Below are 20,033 nucleotides of genomic sequence, written 5' to 3'. Positions count from 1 at the left end.
CTTTTATACTTTAAGAGTTTAGGAACATGTAATAGTTAGGACGGACAGTGCATCAGTAGGTTGTGTAATGCAGTCAGTATGAATTGGAGTTCTATTGTTCCTGATAAATTGCTGTTGCTCATTTGGCTGTCTTTCAGGGCACTATTGATCTTCACCAGCCTCAGAGAATGTGCTGTTCCCAGGTGCATTCCCAGCCTGCCATGCCCACATGGGTCCCTGTGGCTCGGAGTGGAGCTGGGGCAGACGTGGAACAAAGCTGAGAGCAATTTGGCAGGGCTGCACTGGATGCTGTGGACTGTTTGTGCTTCCAGTGGTTCAGCTTTAAAGAGAGCAATTCTCTTGTGCAGTCAAGGTTAAAATGAAGGCTATTAATTTCTGGAAAGATCATGAGAACTGGACAAGTGAAGAGAATTGTCCACCGAGGAGTCTATTTTTGTTTTAATAGTGCTGTTTCGGAACAATTTAAACTGAAATCTGAGCAGGCTTGAGGTCTCCATTTTACAATGGTGAAGGGTAGTGCAGTGCCCTTGGGCTCTGCTCAGCTGCCACCCTTTGTTTTCAATAGCTCCTGCCTCTGTGAAAGTGATAACATGGCCCATAATGAGTAAAACTCTCTAAATACTGCCCGTGCCTCAAGTAAATGAATACATTGGTCTTGTAGTGGGATCACAGAAGTGAGGGGGAGGAAGGAACCTCTGGAGATCATCTAATCTCCAAGCAGCTGACTACAACAGGTTGATTGGGAGGTTGTTCAGCTGGTCTTTGAGTATCTCCAAGCATGGAGGCTCCACAGGCTCTCTGGACAACCTGTGCCAGAGTTGAGCCTTCAGTTCCTTCATCATCCTTGTGGCCCTGTGCTGGTCTCTTTCCAGTATGTCCATGTCTCTCTGGTCCTGGGAAGCCCAGACCCTGCTTCCACTCATTGTATATGTTTTTTTTACGTTTTTGTTGGGACCTCCTTGTGCATCCATGCAAACCTTTTGCAACCTCCTTTTCTTGACTCACTGCAAGGCTGTCCTTGGTTATGGATATCGTGGTCTTTGAAATTCCCACGTGAAAAGTCCCTTATCCCCAGCTGTGAAGCAGAATTTACCTTAGCAGCTTAACCTAATTTGCAAGAATGCTCTTTCCCCATGTGCAGGAACCACCTGCACAGTTTACAGGTATTTTTCAAGAAACCTTAATGAAACAGGGCAGACAACTGACATTGTATCCCTAGCTCTGTGGTGACTGGGTTATTCTAAAGGTTTAGAATAAAATATTATTGCCTCATTTTTCCAAAGGCAAAATAAATAGCCTGTTTGTTGTCATGACTTTTCACATAGCTAAAAAATTATTAAGGGCTTGGGTTCTAAACTTTTTTCCCTGTCAGATACTGGATTATTTTCTCCATTTTTTTCATCAGCCTCTGTTTATGCTGTATTGTTATTTTGGTACAGCAAGCCTCCATTTGAAAATTGTAGTGCGTCCTTTCCACTTAAGTACTCTGCCAAAATTTCCATATCAGTGAGATTCTTTTTATGGAGCTGTAAAATAATTTGGGTTGGTTAAAGGCACCTTTAAATCCCCCCTAGTCCAACCCCCCCTTCAGTAAGCAGGGACATCTTCAGCCAGACCAGGTTGCCCAGAGCCCCACAAACCTGACCTTGAATGCTCCCAGGGATTGTGCATCCAGCATCTCTCTGACCAAACTGTTCTGGTGGTTCAGCACCCACATTGTGACAAAATTTCTTCCTTGCATCTTGTCTGAATCTTAATACATAATAAGGTTTGGATGCTGAGAAACAAAGAAAAAATTAAAATAGTCTGCGGGGTGTTAGGGTCTTGGAGGGGGTCACTACAGAAGAAGGACTAAGCATTTCTGTTGTGCTCACTCAAGGTCCTAACACAGAGCCAAAATGTGCTTGAAGGCCATATGGATGATGATTAATTGCACTTTCCCACTCCCATTCAAGCTGCCTCCTGCCTATTGAACTCTGAGGATTTGTTTACATGTTACGTTTTCACCATTTGAAAGCAAGCTTTAATAGGTGCTGCTCAGTGCAGTAAAACATAGCGCTTGGTTTGTAGTTACCTGTCAAAGGTTTGTTTACAGGAGCTTTATAAATCAGTCTGTCACATAATAACCTTTTCATTGGTAAATCCCCCTTCTCCCTGTCAGGGAGCAAGGTGAGATGATAAAGGCTTCTGCAGCATGGTGTATGAATAGAGAGTGCTGATAAATATTCCCATTAACAGAAATAAATAATATTTAGGAAAAAAATATAAAATCACAAAATAGATCAGGCTGGAGTGGACCACAGTGGGTGACCTGGTCAAACCTCCCTGCTCAAGCAAGGTCATTGCACACATGGCACAGGAGTGGGTCCAGGCAATTCTTGAACATCCCCAGTGAGGATCTCGAGACTTTACATCTTCTCTGGGCAATTTATTCTAGTGCTTGGTCACCTGCACAGTAAGGAACCTCTTCTTTATGTTCAGGTGGAGCTTCCTGAGCCTCAGCTCCTGCCCCATTTTCCCATTGCCCATTGTCCCTTTGCCAAGCAGAGCCTGTCCATGCTCTGGCCCCTCCCTGCAGGCACTGACAGACATTGATGAGGTTCCTCTCATCTTCTTTTAATCATGCTCTAATCATTGGCCTCCATGTCCCCCAGGGCACTGCTGGGTCAGGGATAGCTTGTTGTCCCCCCAGGACCCTCATTCCTTCTCCCCAGAGCTGCACTCCAGCAGGTTGGTTCCCAGCCTTAAGTTTAAAAGTTTAAACAGATGTAGGGAAAAAGACTGACATGAAAATTGGGATGTGGGACAGGGATTGTATGTGTTGAATCCCCATTAGAAACTGCAAAATATGTGGGTACCATTAACTAAGTAGTTCCCACAATGGTGATATCAGCCTGCCTGAATCTGCATTACAGAAGTGGAGTGTGTGTGTAAAGATTGCCTGAAAAAGCTTCACTTCCTTTCTTGTAGAGGGGCTTGAACTTGAGATGCACACAACAAATAGTGGTTTTAGTATTTTTTTCAGTGTTTTGAAAACTGTAATCAAGAAATTACCTGAAAACAAGTGGCATGTTCTCTAAATTACCAGTGCACAAACTGTGTGTTTCTGAAACAGAAAATGCATGCTAAGAGACAGGAAGTAAATGCACATTAATAAGAATTGTAATATAAGCTAAAACTAAAGTAGAGCTGCATGATCACAAAAAAAAATCCAGAGAAACCCCTCTATAATTTAGTGTAAGTGGGCAAAATGCTTTCAGGATTCAGTATGTGCATCAATGAGATAAGCAAATAGGAAGTTACTGCTCTTCAATTCATAACATTTTAATATAAAAGATATAAGAATGAAGACAAGTCTGAACTAGTTAGGCATTCATCAGATTGCTTCTGGAGAGGACAACAAAATTAACCTCCTTTATTTGATGATAAGCAAACACAAATGCATAATTTTCCAGTTCACAAACCTTCTGTGTAAAATGCCATTAGAAAAGGAATGCAAAACTTACTTTCAGGTGCATTCATTTTAAGAGGTCTTAGAGGGACTTGTAAGGAAAAAAATGACACCAAAACAAACCAGCCAGAACCCACCCTGCCCTGTTGTATCATCTGCAAAGCCTCACAGAATCAGACAGATGGTTTAATGCACTGCTCTGACTCAAATGCTCAGCAGATTAATGGTGGAACAGGACATGGCCTGTTCGTCCTATAGTGATGGAACAGGACATGCATGGACTGTTCATCCTATAGTGATGGAACAGGACATGGGCTGTTCATCCTATAATGGTGGAACAGGACATGGGCTGTTCATCCTATAATGGTGGAACGGGACATGGGCTGTTCATCCTGTAATGGTGGAACAGGACATGGGCTGTTCATCCTATAATGGTGGAACAGGACATGGGCTGTTCATCCTGTAATGGTGGAACAGGGCATGGGCTGTTCATCCTATAGTGATGGAACAGGACATGGGCTGTTCATCCTAAAATGGTGGAACAGGACATGGGCTGTTCATCCTGTAATGGTGGAACAGGGCATGGGCTGTTCATCCTATAGTGATGGAACAGGACATGGGCTGTTCATCCTGTAGTGACGGAACAGGACATGGGTTGTTCATCCTATAGTGATGGAACAGGGCATGGGCTGTTCATCCTGTAATGGTGGAACAGGGCATGGGCTGTTCATCCTGTAATGGTGGAACAGGACATGGGCTGTTCATCCTATAATGGTGGAACAGGACATGGGCTGTTCATCCTGTAATGGTGGAACAGGGCATGGGCTGTTCATCCTGTAACGGTGGAACAGGGCATGGGCTGTTCATCCTGTAACGGTGGAACAGGGCATGGGCTGTTCATCCTATAGTGATGGAACAGGACATGGGCTGTTCATCCTAAAATGGTGGAACAGGACATGGGCTGTTCATCCTGTAATGGTGGAACAGGGCATGGGCTGTTCATCCTATAGTGATGGAACAGGGCATGGGCTGTTCATCCTATAGTGATGGAACAGGACATGGGCTGTTCATCCTGTAGTGACGGAACAGGACATGGGCTGTTCATCCTATAGTGATGGAACAGGGCATGGGCTGTTCATCCTGTAATGGTGGAACAGGGCATGGGCTGTTCATCCTGTAATGATGGAACAGGACATGGGCTGTTCATCCTATAATGGTGGAACAGGACATGGGCTGTTCATCCTGTAGTGATGGAACACGACATGCATGGACTGTTCATCCTATAATGGTGGAACAGGACAGGCTCTGGGTGGGCTGGGGACATCCCTGATGGCCAAGCCGTGGTCCTGCAGTGGAGGGCACCACGACAGGACAGTGTGACCACAGCTGTGCAGCTCCTCTGCAGTTTGGCCTGCAAGGGAGCCCGTTCCTTTGCATTCCCATCCCACCAGGGAGCACACAGCTCACACAGCCTGGGCACCTTGGTCTGATGTGAGGATCCAGTGCCAAGTGCAAGCCTGTAACCTTTTGAAATTGCAGTCTCGAATAGTCACAGAAGGCAACCGGCAGCGAAAATTATTTCATTATAGTCCTCGTCCGACCGAATCCATGCTGAAATCACTCAGCTTCTCCACACCATTCTCTGTTATTTCCTTGTTAGCACATGCCACTGTCAGAACAGAGAGATTATTTATTGCCTTTCAGCACTAAAGAAGAAAGCTAAGTGCAGCAGCACGTCATGGAAAAGGGATTATTTGTTGTAACATGTATCACATCCTTTGCATTCTGTGGAAATCCCAGTGTATATTTGCTCACTGTGCAAGTATTTGGATCCTCTGGATCTTTACATTCTTTACATTAGCTGGGTTAGTGTTGCTTGTGTTTCAGGAGATGTGCCTGCAGTTTACAGCACAAATAGGGCTGTGCCTGCTTTGTGATTACTCTGGTGTGTATATTGCTAAATGGACTTTCATCAAGTCTCCTGGTTCCAGCCTGCCCTTCAGAGCCCAGGGCTGAGTGTGCTGACCTGCCACATATTTATTGTGCTGCTGAATTGGGTTTTGCAGCTGGTGGTAATGCTATAACAGTGAGACTGAAGTACAGTCAGATGTCTTGGGGGGCTTAAATCCAAGGATGTCTAGATTTGTGGGGCACACATAGATATATAAACATGTAAAGAAATATTTCCTGTCTGAAGCTGAAGCTCTATTTAGATAATTATTAGTCCAGTTTTGTATTATAACTCTAAATTATTATATTGTCATAACACAGCCCATGATCTCTCTGTGGACTCAAAGGCAAAAAATGAGATTTTGTTACAATTTTCCCTGGAGACATTTTGTACAATTGCTAAATTTTCCCTTGACCATAATGTAATAGTTCTGCTCTTAGTGTTGACTCCCAACCATGACACAGAGCTGTTACTGACACTGAGGCAATGAACTTGGAAGGGCTCAGCTTTTAGGTTCAGGAAGCCTCTCCCTTCCCATGGGCTGGAGACTATTGCAAGGGTTACAGGGCTCACCTGTTCAGTTATTTCATACCCCGTGACTGCCCAGTGGTATGAAATAAGTGATGACCAGACTGATCAATGTAAGTCTGACAGCCAGGATGCTGGACAGGCATGCAGGGTGCACTGCAAATGCTCTTAGCTCTGTCAGTGGCTACACCTGATACACTGACCAAGGCAGGATATGTTTCCCTGCCACCTTTTCCCCACCACTTTGGGGTTTTACCACAGTAAAACTACTTCGGCAAAGCTGAGCTCTACAACACTGCTAAATGTGTTTGGAAACACATTTGTTGAGGACAACACATAAAACCCTGCTCTGTAAAGCAGGAAATGTGTTAAGCAGCATCTTGGCAGGATTATTTTTGCTCCCATGGCTTCTGAAGACTTACTGGATTCTGATTTTCAGCCCTGTTTTCTTCTTCCATGGCTATATCTCCTTTTGAAGTGAGTTGTTGTGCTTGTTACCTTGGTACTGACTTGGTGATAAAAGAACAGATGAACGCAACGACCCTGCCTGGATGTCTCAGACATGTGCAATAATCCATGGCGACGCTGAGCATGCCTGGGAGAAGCTCTTCCTCATCCTAGCATTCTCCACTCTAAAGATCTCTGGAGTTGTTTCTGTAAATTAGAAAGGTTAGAAAGCCCTTGAGGTCATGGTACTGCACTGCCTTTGCTAGATACACAGTAAAGTTAAAGAAAATAGCAGGTATATTAAACTTAGTAAATTGTCCAACCTGAGCTCGCAGAGCTGCTCTGCAGAGGGATGAAGTCTGCAGGAGGAAATGGGTCTGTTTGCAGAGCTTTAAAACTCTCAGTCAAGCTTTAAAAGTCTCTGTTCATCTTTTCTGAAGACTGAGTTTGACAGAATTGAAATGAAAAGTCTGACAGGGATCAAAAGGGTAAAGCTCCATCCAGGTCTGCAAGATGCTGATCTGGTCAGTAGAATATGCATATATTAGGTTTTTTTTTTTTTTTCTGTTTAAAAATACATAAATTTTGGAAGATACATTTTCTCAAATTCAAAAGCTGAGACCAATAAGGAAAGAGATCACAAAGCCTGGTGGCAAGGCATTAATTTGGGAAGCACAGCTTTGTTTTCCATTCCCTGCTCCAGTAGACACAGGTACCTGTGGCCACTCTTCCTGATGTTATGGTTATGGTGGAGGAAGCCATGTTTTGCAGAAGGAGAAGAGAGATTTCTCTTGCTTTGTGCTGGTGGATGCAGTCTCAGCACATCCCTCTCCTGCCTGCTTCTCCAACTCTTTCCCTGCCATTTGTCAAGGTTCAGGTTGTGCCGTGTCCGGGCTCTGCGGTGTGGGAGTGCCCTGGGATTCACAGCCAGGGAATTTCTTTTCTTTGTCATTGCTTCCCATCCTGAGCTGGCATTCCACCCTGTGGCTGTCACTGCTGGTGTTAGGAGTTATCCCAGTGTCAGGAGCAGCTGCACCATTTTCTGGATGAGAAAAGCTCCTTGTAAGTAAATGCCAGTGAGTCCCCACGCTTGGCATTCAGACCTGCTCTGCTGAGAACGCACAGCATCAGCCAGCAGAGGAGGGCTGGAAAGCCTGAGAGCAGCTGAATTCACAGCAGGTCACTGCTTTAGTTTCTGACAACAGCATGCAAGGAATCAGCAGAGATGGCTTAGGAAGATGCATTTACTTAAAAGAAGAAAGACCAAAAAAGGGAGTGGTGTTATAGCCTAGGTAATTCAAATTTACTCCATAAAACATAGTTATTTACTATTAGTTAACCCTAGTAATATTTATTTAGCTCTTCTTTCTCTTTGAAAATAAAGAGAAGAAAGTTTCAGAAACTAAATTCTGAAAGCAGACAAAGGCAGGAAGATTTAAAATTTTTCACCTGAACAAGGCTTTGTGGTGCTTATTTCTCTTTTTAAAAATTTCCTTTCTTTGGTTTTATCTGAATGTGCTTCATTCTGGCCAAATACTACTTTGCATCTTCCATAATCCCCAGCTCCTTTTTGTCCTTCAGTCATTTATCTTCCTTTTTAAAAATTTCTTTCATGAACAAGGTGGCAAATGAAAATCAGAAGTCATAAATATCTCCTGATGCCTTTGATAAAACTAATCTTAACATGAGGGAATAACACTATGTGCATTTAGGGATTCCTGCCTGCAGGAGTTCAGTGAGGCATAGTGGAGACTCATCTCCACTCTGGAATGATCTGTTGTCAGCCTGAAAATCCACCTTACATCCCCAACAAAAACTTGAGAATGTGGCAAGGAACTTGGAAACATCAGCAATGGAATGGTGTGTGCTTGAGCTGAAGCTAGAAATTGTGGCTCTTCTTGCTGTATAGTCATTAATTTTTACTCCATGAGCAGGATCCCTCTAAGTGGTTTAGTTGGTAAAGTCTTTCTATCTTGCACTTCTGCAGTGAGACAAAGAACATAACACATGGACTGCCACTTCCAACTGAGTTAATCTCTAAGTAGATTTCAGACAGGATTGTGGAGATCTGAAAGTTGATTTGAAATGTGTGAGTGAATTTCTTTCTTTAGCATTTCTCATGGTTAATGTAGTAAAAACGTGTGTGTTGAAGCAAAGAGAGGAATTTTGGTCTGAAAGCTGTACTGAAATCAGGTTGTAATATAATGATAGCCTGGCAAAAAGGAATAATTTGCCATGAATATTGTGTCCTTTAAATATATGAATATATTTTTAAACCAGTCTTCCTCCAATGAGTCCAACCAGTCTTCCTTTCACCGAGAGTTTGATATTCAGCAGCACTTCAAAATGTTCACAGTTGGGTTCCTCTGTCCTTTCCTGTCTCCATTTGTTTTTTCCCTTTAACTAAGGCAGGAATCATTTTGCCTGCCTAACAGCAGAGCAGTGACGTTCTGCTTCAGTATGTAGTCTGTGCTGAAGAAAGGGTTGCTATAAAGGCATTCCTGATGATAGCAATTCCTTCTGTTTGCACACTTGGAGTTGGGAAGAGAGTGCCTTTTTTGGTAGACCATATGTTTAGTAAGTAAATGACCTTGATCTTTTGATTGGGAGAACATCCTTCAAGCTCGTGAGCAGCATGTGACTCATGAGCTGTTGTTTAAGGGTTTCTCCTCTGAGTTTGACTCCTGGCAAACACATTGCTGAAGGTCTCCTTGGAATGCCAGACCTCTCCCATGAAATGCCACGCATGCTGTAGCAGCCACGGGATGACGACGTGCTCTGACGTGCACTCCTCCATCTGAAGTGGTACCACGATGCTGGCCAAGGTTGCCATCAACAGTTTGTTCTGTGTGCTGGTTTTGATCCCTTTGGAGGCACACAAAAATAGCTCCTGCTGAAAACACTTCATGTGATCCTGTGTTAACAGACACCCTGCAATGTGCTTCCTCAGCATGAGCAGGTTTGGGAATGTGTAATTCTCCAGAAACGCTCCTTCTGGAATTTAATAGGTCTTGTGTGATGCATTGCTGCTAAAAAAACCCCCGTACACCTATTGTTTTGTCATCTGTGTGAGGGAAGGACTTGATGCTGGTGGATCAGAAGCTGGATAAAGACTGGCAGCCCAGAGAGCCAGACGTGTTCTGAGATGCATCAGGAGTGTGGGCAGCAGGGTAGGGAGAGGATTCTGCCCCTGTGCCCTGCTCTGCTGAAGCCCCGCTGCAGGGCTGCATCCAGCTCTGGGTTCCCAGCATGGGAAGGACATGGAGCTGTTGGAGCAGGTCCAGAGGAGGGACACCAAGGTGATCAAAGGCATGGAGCACCTCTCTAATGAGGAAAGGCTGAGAGAATTGGGCTTGTTTAGCCTAGAATACAGAAGGCTTTGGGGTGACCTAATTTTGGCTTTCCAACACCTGAAGGAAGCCTACAAGAAAGCTGGAGAGGGACTTTGTACCAGGACCTGGAATGACAGGAGAAGGAAGAATGGATCCAAACTGACAACAAGTAGGTTTAGTTTAGATATCAGGAAAAAACTTCTATGCTGTGAGGGTTGTTGAGTGCTGGCACAGGTTGCCCAGAGAAGCTGTGGTGTCCCATTCCCAGAAGTCTTAAAGGTCCTGGGAAGCAACCTGTTCTAGTGAAAAGTATCCCTGCCCAAGGCAGTAGGGTTAGAACCAGATGGGCTTTAAGGTCCCTCCCAACACAGACCATTCTATGATTTCATGATGTGTTTTCTACCAGCGCAAACATGATTCTTAAAAAACAGAGAATATCTCTACTATCCAAAATACATATTCTTAAAGTCCATGAATTTCTTTGTGCTGCTAAAAATCATATCTGTAGTACTTTGATTTACTTGCCGCAAAGTGAGCTTCTTATAGATATTATATCACTGAAAATATTTTGTCATTTTTGAAGTCATTTGTTTGACATGAACATATATCAGGAGACAATATACTTTTACTGGCTCTAATATTCCTAAAGAAGAAAGCCTTTTTATTATAGTTTAGTAAATACTACAGTATATAAAATATATATAATCTTTCCATTTTTATTTATGTTTTTTTAAAATATCTTCCTTCAGAAAATGAAATAATAGAGACTATGATCCATAGGAATTCATATGAGTCCAGGATATATTTGGCAGGAAAGTATTAGATTGTTTGGAACTTAAATTGCTACAGATAATCTGTACTTTTAAGAACTTCTCAGGGTTTTCCTTTCAATATTCAATCCTTAGAACAAAAATACTGACAAAAAAAATTGCAACTAAGTATGTTGATAAAATATGTCAAGTGATGAACCTCAGAGGGTGAATGACTCAACTGATTAAATATTCATTGCACACCTATCTTATCTTGAGAGTTGATGCATGATGCACAAATGCAATTAGATAATGCACTTTTAGTTCATATGAGAAAATCTCTCTTTTTTTTGGTGTTTTATTTTTTCCCCAGAAAGTTGAAAATTCAATGAGTAAGAGTGGTGTAATATATTTTTGAAAGCAGGAGTTTGGAATGGGAGGCTGTTTAGTTAAATATACACTAGCAAAATCTTTTGGGTTTTTAAAAAGTGTGCTAAAAGGTTAAAGATTTTTACCTATCTCTTCTTAAAATGAGCTTTCTGGTATAAAGCATCAATTTCCCCCCCAGCTTTTCATTCACAGCTACCGACATTCTTGTTAGATATGCTTGTCTTTTTCTAGTTTTTCAAAAGTTCTCCAGAACTGCCCTTGGTTCTCCAAGAGCAGCCCTGCAAATGTCTGATAATCCAATTGTTTCAGCTGGTTACCCAGAGCAGAGCTGCTGGGTGCTGAAAATCTGACCTAAGAAAGGGCTAAAGCCCCCTCAAATTATAAATTATTCTGCAGTCTTCTTTGGAGCCCAGTCTGGGCCCGTGTAAGTAAATTACTGCACTTTTCTGTGGGATACTTTAGCAGCCATTATTATAAATAATGATCTGATGTTTCAAAAAGTGATATTAAGTATTTAGGGATACACAGTTCCCTCTCAGTATTGGGATGTATTCAGTTGTGGGAATTACAAATTCAAATTCCATGGGATGCATAGTTACTTTTCCTATTTGGTAAATATTATGAATGAGAGTTTTTACTTTTAAAAATAAAAGAAATCTTAATTTAATACTCATGTTTCATTCACTTTCATCTTGAGTCTGAGCACTAACAAAAACACCTATGTTCATTAAAATTGACCTTAGGTTTGCCAGAAAGGTTCAAATACTTTGTTTTGAATTTGGAAAGGGACATTAAAAGAAGATAATTTTTCTGACTACAATTTGTCATTATAAGTGTGTCACATTACTCAGATTGTGCTTAATTCAGTGTAGGTGGCAGTTTATTTGGTGACACAATTTCTGTGCTTCTCTTTCAATGTCATTTTTGACTTTTCAGAAACCAGGATTTCCGGTTTCTGAAAATCGTGAAGCCTATCTGATCCAAGGGATATCTTCAAAATAAACACTTAGGGATGTGTTAGTTGTCAGAAATTGGGGTGGAACTTCAGAGACACCCATTCTTTAGTTTGTGTAGATTCTTACTGCTGCCTGCATAGAGTGTTCTGGTATTATTTATGATTTTATGGTATTATTTCATTTTGCAAATTATCATTGTATGAAAGGATGCAGGTTAATTTTGAATGATGCAGCCTGGGGGCTGGAAGCAATTTAGTTGCCTTGATGCTGCTTTCTTCTCAGGCTTTCCTCCCTTTCCTTTTGCTTTTTTCATGTGGGAATATTCATAATGTATCCAGTGGTGTAATTTACTGATTTGCATGCAAATTGATGTGGTTTTTTTTCCTTAAAGGACAGGGGGTTTCCTTTTACTTATCCCTCCTCTTCCCCCTTTTGCTTTAAAACATCCACACCAGCTTTTTAATAACAGGAAAGGTAGAACAAGCCATAATCTTCCAATTCTCTTGTGAAAAGAATCACAGCTGAGTTACACAAGAAGCTTAAAGAGAAGTCCAGTACCAGTTAATTCCAATTGTCTTGGCATTTAATACAGTGTCTGTGTGCATGGAGTGGTGTGCAGCTGTTTGTGTTCCACTCTTGCAGGCAGCCACACTGTGACAAGTAGAAAATAGGATAAGGGGAGCTGAATGCATTATCCCCTGTGCTTATTTGCAGCTCAGTGACAGAGAGCACATGGCCTTCCCTGACACTGAACGCCTTCAAAATGTGTGTAATCCACTGAGGGCTGTTTGTCTGCCATTGTTTAAAGCATCTCCCTTATGGGATGGTCATTTTAAGATTGTCAGGTCTGGCATTAGCTCAGCTGGCATTGCTCTTGTCCCTGAGTGCTGTTTCCTCCTCTCTGCTGGGCTCCACACTGGAGCCTTGTGGCTGGCTGGTCAATTCCTCTGAGGATGGAAAAGCAGAACTGTAAGGATCTGAGTGTGCAGATATTGCAAATTCTGCAATAGAAATGGTTTTAGAAAAGCAACCTTAAAACACCTATTCACAACATGTAACTGTTGCCAAAATTGTTTTCACTACTTGACTGGCTCTGCATATTATTTAAAGAGACTGTCTTAAAATTACTAAACTTCCCCACACCACTTAAAAAAAAAACTGGATAAAGGTTTTTATGAATCTTGTTCACTTGTTTGATAAACATTTTTCCTCTGAGTTGAAGAAGACTGGATGGTATTTGAGGGTTTAATTCTTTGCTTCCAACAGCTTCTGTGTTTTAAGTCAAGTCTTGTGTGCTTGGAACAGATTCTTATCCAGCTTATGCTGCCCTGTTCCATTATATATGAAAATGAATTCCCTCCCTGCCTCACCATGCAACTCCTGTTAGACTGGATGAGAGGGATGGAAGCGTGTAAATAAATCTGCTTTAGAGAAGTGCATTTCGCTCGGAATAGGCTGGCAGTTTGCAAATAGCTGAGCAGGGTACTCGAGACAGCAGCGAGCCTCATCTGTGTTAAGGCAGCTCAGTGATTGTGTAAGAGCACCCCAAGGTGCAGGAGGCAGTGCTGGCACGTGCCAGGATTGTTGGCACTGCTTGGGAATGTGGTGGAAAGCAGGGGGACAAAGGAGGGGAAATTTCTGAAACTGAATAATGCCTATAGCTGGACATGGGCTCTAGAGCTGAAGGTGTTCCCATCATGTCAGATGCTTTCCCATGAGAACCCTGGAGAAATGTAGGACAGCTCCTCTGATCTGACATTATGGGGTGTCTACATCCCTGTGAGATAACACATTTACACATTGCCTTCAAGTACTCTCCAGGATTTAATTCCATCCCAGTACCTCTTTAAACCTTTGTCTGGTTTACATTTTATAAATGGCTATTTGCTTTGACTCGTGTTTTCATCTTGTTCTAGCCAAGAATGATTTTGAGGTAATGGTGCCTTCAGTGTGAGAGAACTGTTGATGAACCAAAGTAACATGTAAGGGAAAGCAGAAGATGGTTGGGGGAGGCATTAAAAATGAGGAAATGCTGAAGAAGATTTGAGGCAAGGCAGCCAGACATCTCTCAGGGGTGCACTACAAAATCTGAGGCATCACAAGTTGAAACAATGGAAATTCCTATTTTAGATGGAGGAAACTAAGTTTCCCCATGAAACACCAGAAGAGATTGCCCAGAGAGATTGTGGGATCTCTGTTCTTGGGCAGTTTCCAAATTCAGCTGGAGAAGATCCTGTCATCTGCTGTTACTTGGAAGCTAATAATGTTTTGGACAGGTGGTTGCTCCAGGTGATCTGGTCCTGGCCAGCCTGAGTGACTCAAGTTCCCTGCAGCACCCATCCTTATTCTGCAAATCTTCACTGCAGCTTAGCCCGGGGCAAACCTAGTCCTGATGTGCACATGAATTTAGGATTAGTCTGCAAACAGTTCTGAGGATCTGGGACAGTTCTCTTATTTATGTTACTTTACTCTCCATTTCTGAAAAAAACCTAAGAAATGGAAGGTGTGTATCCAGGCCTCCATCTTCTCCATCAGGGAAAGAACAGCATATCCTGACCTCTTTCTATGTCCTAACTGCTAGGCTCAGATTTTCTTTAAGTTGATAACATTTCACAAAGGCAAATTGCTCAGTGATGGTGTGGTCAGGAGGCACTCCCAGCTTCTCAGAGCCCTTTCGTGCCTGCACACCCTTAGGCAGCTGACAGCCAGCTTGATTTTCACCTTTCAGAGTCCTGTCTGCTGAACAAGCCTCATGCAGGCTGGTTCAGGAGGATTAAAGGACAAAAACTGAGAGAGCAGGAAAATCTCCAATATAATTAGGAAACACATTTTTTAGTTCCTGCTGTTCTTTCTTATTACTCTTCTTTCCAGTGCATTCACTTATCTTGCTGCTCTAATTTTGACATTTTTAATTTACCCATTAGCTGTGATTAAGATCATACTGCATTCATGGGGAGTGACTTTGCTTGCCAAGAAGCTTTTCTGAGATAGTGCAGCTCTAACAAGGAGACACACCTCACTGTAGTCAAGTTTAATCTTCCCTAAAATGTTCATTTGGAAAAAAACTTCGTGTTTAATTCCAGCTCTTTCCTTGCTAATTAAATGCCAGTTATATGTCTATACACATGCAATATAATTATTTAATTACTAGGAACAGGATGCACTAAAACACTTGCAGTAGAACAACCCAGGAGGGCAGATTTGATGATCAGTTTCCTGTGTAGTTCTTGCTTCCATCATAAAAGAAACTCTAGACATTGCTTGATGAGCATGTGATGCAAAGGGGTTATGAGATGAGTTTTTCACTCAAAAGGGTAAAAGGAAGAGTAATAATGGGTTATATATGATCCTCTCTCTGGTGACAAGTGATAGGACATGTGGAAATAGAATGGAGCCACATCAGGGTAAATTAAGACTGAAAATTAGGAATAGTTTCTTCTCACTGAGAGGTTGGTCAGTCACTGGAATAAGCTCCCCACAGAAGTGGTCATGACAACAACCAGTGAGAGTTCAAGGGGTTTCTGGACAATGCTTTTAGTGACACGGCTTAATTTCAGGTTGTCCTGAGGTGATCTGTGTTCAACTTGAGATATTCTGTGATTGTATGATAAAAATAGATGATAGATAATACAAAAGCATACCTCAAAGAATCTTAGGGAATACATCACACGTGTATGGAACAAACTATTTATTCATAGTATAATTAATCACAGAATCAAAGATTATGTTGAGAAGGAAGAGACCCACAAGGTCCAACTCATGGCCCTGCACAGAACCATCAAAAAGAGTCCTTACAGAATCAATTATGAAATGAACAATGAAGAACCTCATTAATAACACCATCAAAACTGTCACACAAGGACCTCATTTCCCTCATTTCTCTTGTGCCACGTTCTGTGTGTCCCCCACCTGTGGATCCTATGCTGGCAGCCTCAGCTTGCCCTCAGCAGAGCAGAAAGAATGTAAAAAGTCTTGTGCCCCCTCGAGGTCTTCACCAGCAGCTGTTTGGTGTTTTTTGCCTCCTGGATTTGTTTTTTGAATGTTTTTCATCATAATTTGCTCCCTTTTCCTTGGTTTCCTGCTCCCGTTTGGAAGCTGCACTCTCAGTGTGAGCCAACATAAAGAGTTATTTTTTTTATGCAGGGACTAGCAGACTTGGTCAGACCTGTACCACATATTAATTCATTTGCAGAATTTAAGATAAAACAGACTAGGGAATTTTCACTTGATGGCTGCTGAGATCTGCTAAAGCCAGCTGTGGCCAAGGCAATCCCAGGCAACTGCAGAGACCATGCTCTGTGAAATTAATGAAAAACTACGCCTTTTTATTTTTATGGTGAAAATTGTGTAAGGACAGTGGTTTCATGGGTGGCCATATGCTCTTGTGCAGTGGAGGCTCATTTATTCCTCCTTGTGGAGAAAGAAGAGCATGAACACACTTCTCCCAGAGCAGAATATTACAGGTGTGTACATGTGATAGCAAAAGCTGCACTACTTCAGCACAGCAGACACCTGAGAGGTCACAGGTGATATCCTTGGTGCCACAAAATGCCTCCTGCCAGCTTTGGTGGGCCTGGTGAGCAAGGGTAAAATAAAGAGTGGGATCTTTATTATGGAGACTTTAAATTCTTAATTAGGCTGCTTTCTGAACTTAAAATTGTTTGTTTTCCTATTCTTTCCACTGCTCACAGCTTGTGTGCTCTGAGTGGGAAGAGAGGATACAGAGGTTGTCTGAGCTCTTGTGATAATTCAGAATAGCCAAATGTGTCATGGCATTCGGACAAAAAATTTGATGATCACTTACCTGGAACTGTGACTGTGGTGAAAGCTGTAAAACTATTTCTTAAACTGGTGGCGACAGACATTAGTGTGACACAGGTGTGCTCTACTCTTATCTCTGCTTTGCCCTGCCAAAGTGCTGCTATTCCAAGGACTCTAAGGAAGGTCCCCTGATTCTTTTGAGAGTCATTCCTTTTTGCTTTTTGCAAGTTCTTGTGTCATTATAGTCACGAACATGATCCTTGAGATCATGTGTCTGTTTGTTATCTACATATATTGATTGTGTCCTAAACTCACAGTCATGATTTTTATCTGATCTGGGGAGCTTGAACTCACATCTGCTGTCTAATGGCTAATGAATGATGGCTCACTAAGCTGAAACCATCAGATCTTCTACCAGGCACTTTCAAGATACACTAATGGGTTTTCTTCTGTCATCAAGGACACACTCAAGAGCTCATTTTCTAGCCACGTAGCTGAGCTTCAGCTGCCTGTTGACTTTAGAATGCAAATATCCTCCTCTTGTGTTTCTGTTTGTCTGTTTTGGGGGGGACCAGGAAATAAATGTCATTTTGTAAAAAACATTTTGTACATCATAGAGGTCTTCCATCAAACACAAAAATCTTTAGCAAGGCTTTCTAGTTTTATGTTTGTAATATTCAATACTGAAAATTAGTATCTCTTGTGTTATGTATTTATACACATTATGTAACTGTTGAATGAAAGTATATAATGTGTGCAAGGCAAATCAAATGAGTAGGAAAGTTAGAGTTACCCTCCACCCTGATATTTCTCTACAACTCTGTCCTCTGTGTCTTTGCCTTCCTCTCCAGTGTAATTCCTATATTCTTCGCAAAAAGATGAAGTTTTCAATGTACTGCACAAAGATCAGATTCATGCTTTTTATAAAAGTATTTGGCAGTAAATATTTCTGTCCTTTGAAGTAATTTCTTTATAAGTGTCTAGGTAAATTGCTGAGTTCAGGCTTCTAAACTAACAAAATAAGTGCACAAAAATAGTGCAAATTGTCCTGGTACAACATGCTAAGTGCCTCCAGAAAGAGTGGCATGGGGATTTAAAATTAAGTCAAATTTATTCTTTGTTCTCCTCTGTCACCAAGAGGAGCAAACATGATGTGAGAAATGTGGCAGTTAAATTAGGGAAGAATAGTAGATAATGCTTTTTTATACCCCGAGGCTGTAGTGCTGGATGAAGGGGAAGAGTTTGAAGGAAGAAATAATGAGAGGAAATTATTAAGCAAAGTTTAGATTGGATATCAGGGAACTCATCAAGACAGTGAAATCTGTTACAACCTGGAATTATCTCCCAAAAGAAGGTGCTGAAACTTAATTGCTTTGGACGTCTTTAACAAGTCCTGTCAAGCTGCATGGCAGAAATGTAGAGAACAATCCTGGGCCTGCAGAGGGATACAGTAGGTGACGTGCTTGGCCTTGCCACTTCTTATTGCTCTGATTTTTTAACTGTCACCAGGAGTGACAGTGATTACTGCAGCCATTTTTATTGTGGGTGGAGGACCTGATGTTTAAGAGCTCAGCAGCGTTTCTGCTTCGATGTGATTTTTACCTTCAGGTGTGGAAGTTCAGTAGGAATAAACTGATGTTGTGTTTGGGGTGATAGCAGTAAAACCAGCACTTGGGTCACTTGGATAGCAAAACTTCTTTCAGGTGATCACAGGAGGGGTCAGGGAGAAATTTTCTTCAAATTGCATAAAGTGGAATGTGTTTGGGTGTAAAGGCGTAGGAGGTCTCTGCTGCTTGCTTGTGAGACAAAATGGGGGCTTGGGAGAAAAGGAGGGGAAGGGGAGGATGTCCTCATTTGCCCTGAGGTCCAGCTGTAAGCCTGACCCCAAGTGCTTTTATAGCTTTTGTCTTTGCAGCAGGCAACACGAGAGCAGGGAGGCAATACACAACAGCTCTTGTATGGGACTGTTTAGTGAAATTATTAAACAAATAGCTGTTAAAGTTTAATTATGCCCTTCTCCTGTACCAATCCAGAAAGATATTCAGGATACAGGACTGTAAACACTATGAAAGTAGGAGAACTGCATAATTAAAGAATTTCACATTAGTTGCAGTGTGGATTTTTGCACGGTCACATTTAAATCCTATTAACTGAAATACAGTGTAAGCTCATTTGTATTAATGTATGCCATTGTGTAGGCATGAAAGTGCCAGAGAACAGGTAGAAAGAACATTGCAATTTATTGTAGAGATATATGGCACAAACATCCAAAAGTTAAGGAGCAGGGACCCAAAACTGAGAGGAGAGCAGTTGTTTTTCCAGGAAAGGAAACCAATGGGATTTCAGTAATGAACAGTCCTGGTCTACAATGGGTCTGTGACCAGATCTCATTTCTTCTTTAGGCTGTAGGTTTCTTTGACAAAAAGGTCAGTGTTTCCTCTGTTTGTTCCCTGGTGAAGACTGAATTTGTGATGAAAACACTTGTGGAAAGTGAGGGAAAGAAGAGGGAGCAGGCTCAAATAGTGAAATATCACAAACCACCAGGAGCAAGGAGCTCCAGTGTGTAATTCACCCACAGATGGGATGGACAGGCAAACTAAAATGTGTTTGTACTCACTGCCCTCTGTTTTTGCAACATTTCACTGGTCCAAGTCTGCCTTGGGTGCTCTTTTGTGTTCACCATCTCTGTTCCAGGCTGGGTGGTGGCCTGGGAGGTGCCTGGCAGATGTATAGATGTAGATCCTCCTACCAGGTGATCTGCCCTCCCAGCAGGTGCTGCAGGTGAAGAGCCTGTTTGCACACTTCTGCTGAAGGACTGCCCACAGTGTTCCACAGCAGGATGGATTTACCTGCCCTCTCATGCTCTGGTCACTGCCAGATGTTTGGCAGATTCATTTGCAGTCTCTGTTTCTACGCTTACCATGAGAGGTCTTTGGATCAGGGGCCATGGTTTTATTATGTGTTTGTAAATCATCTTGCAGGATGGGTGTCCAGTCCCATTTTGGGACCAACAGAGAGCATTGCATTTCCAGGCATGCCTGTTATTTTTATCTACTGCAAACCAAACCCTTTTCTCACTCTGTGTTGTGGGAGAGATGTTTCTCCTTGTCTTGCATGGAACAGGGTTCACTCCAGTGCTGCCTGTATTTTCACCAGGTGTACTACTGTAGTTTTACCCTTTTGATGTGGTGCTGTTACAATGTTCAACCATTTGCTGATTTAAACATCTGTTATAAACACCTACACACTGACCTGTGGAAAAATTTAGGTCAGATAGATTTCAAAGAGCTCGTAAAAATAGTGGCAGAAGGGTGGCAGTGGGTGATAATAACACATTGAGTAAATTACAACAATCAATTTTAATTAAAAGAGACTAAGATGAGTCTTCAGAGGGATAAAATGTTACTCAGAAAATGTGGCAATAAATGTAAATATCTTGCTGTGCTCCTGCCTTTGCTTTTGGAGAGG

Source organism: Melospiza melodia, chromosome 3 (assembly GCF_035770615.1).
Source record: "Melospiza melodia melodia isolate bMelMel2 chromosome 3, bMelMel2.pri, whole genome shotgun sequence".
Lineage (NCBI taxonomy): Eukaryota > Metazoa > Chordata > Aves > Passeriformes > Passerellidae > Melospiza > Melospiza melodia.
The sequence above is the reverse complement of the archived record's forward strand: the minus strand, read 5'-3'. Positions refer to the sequence as shown.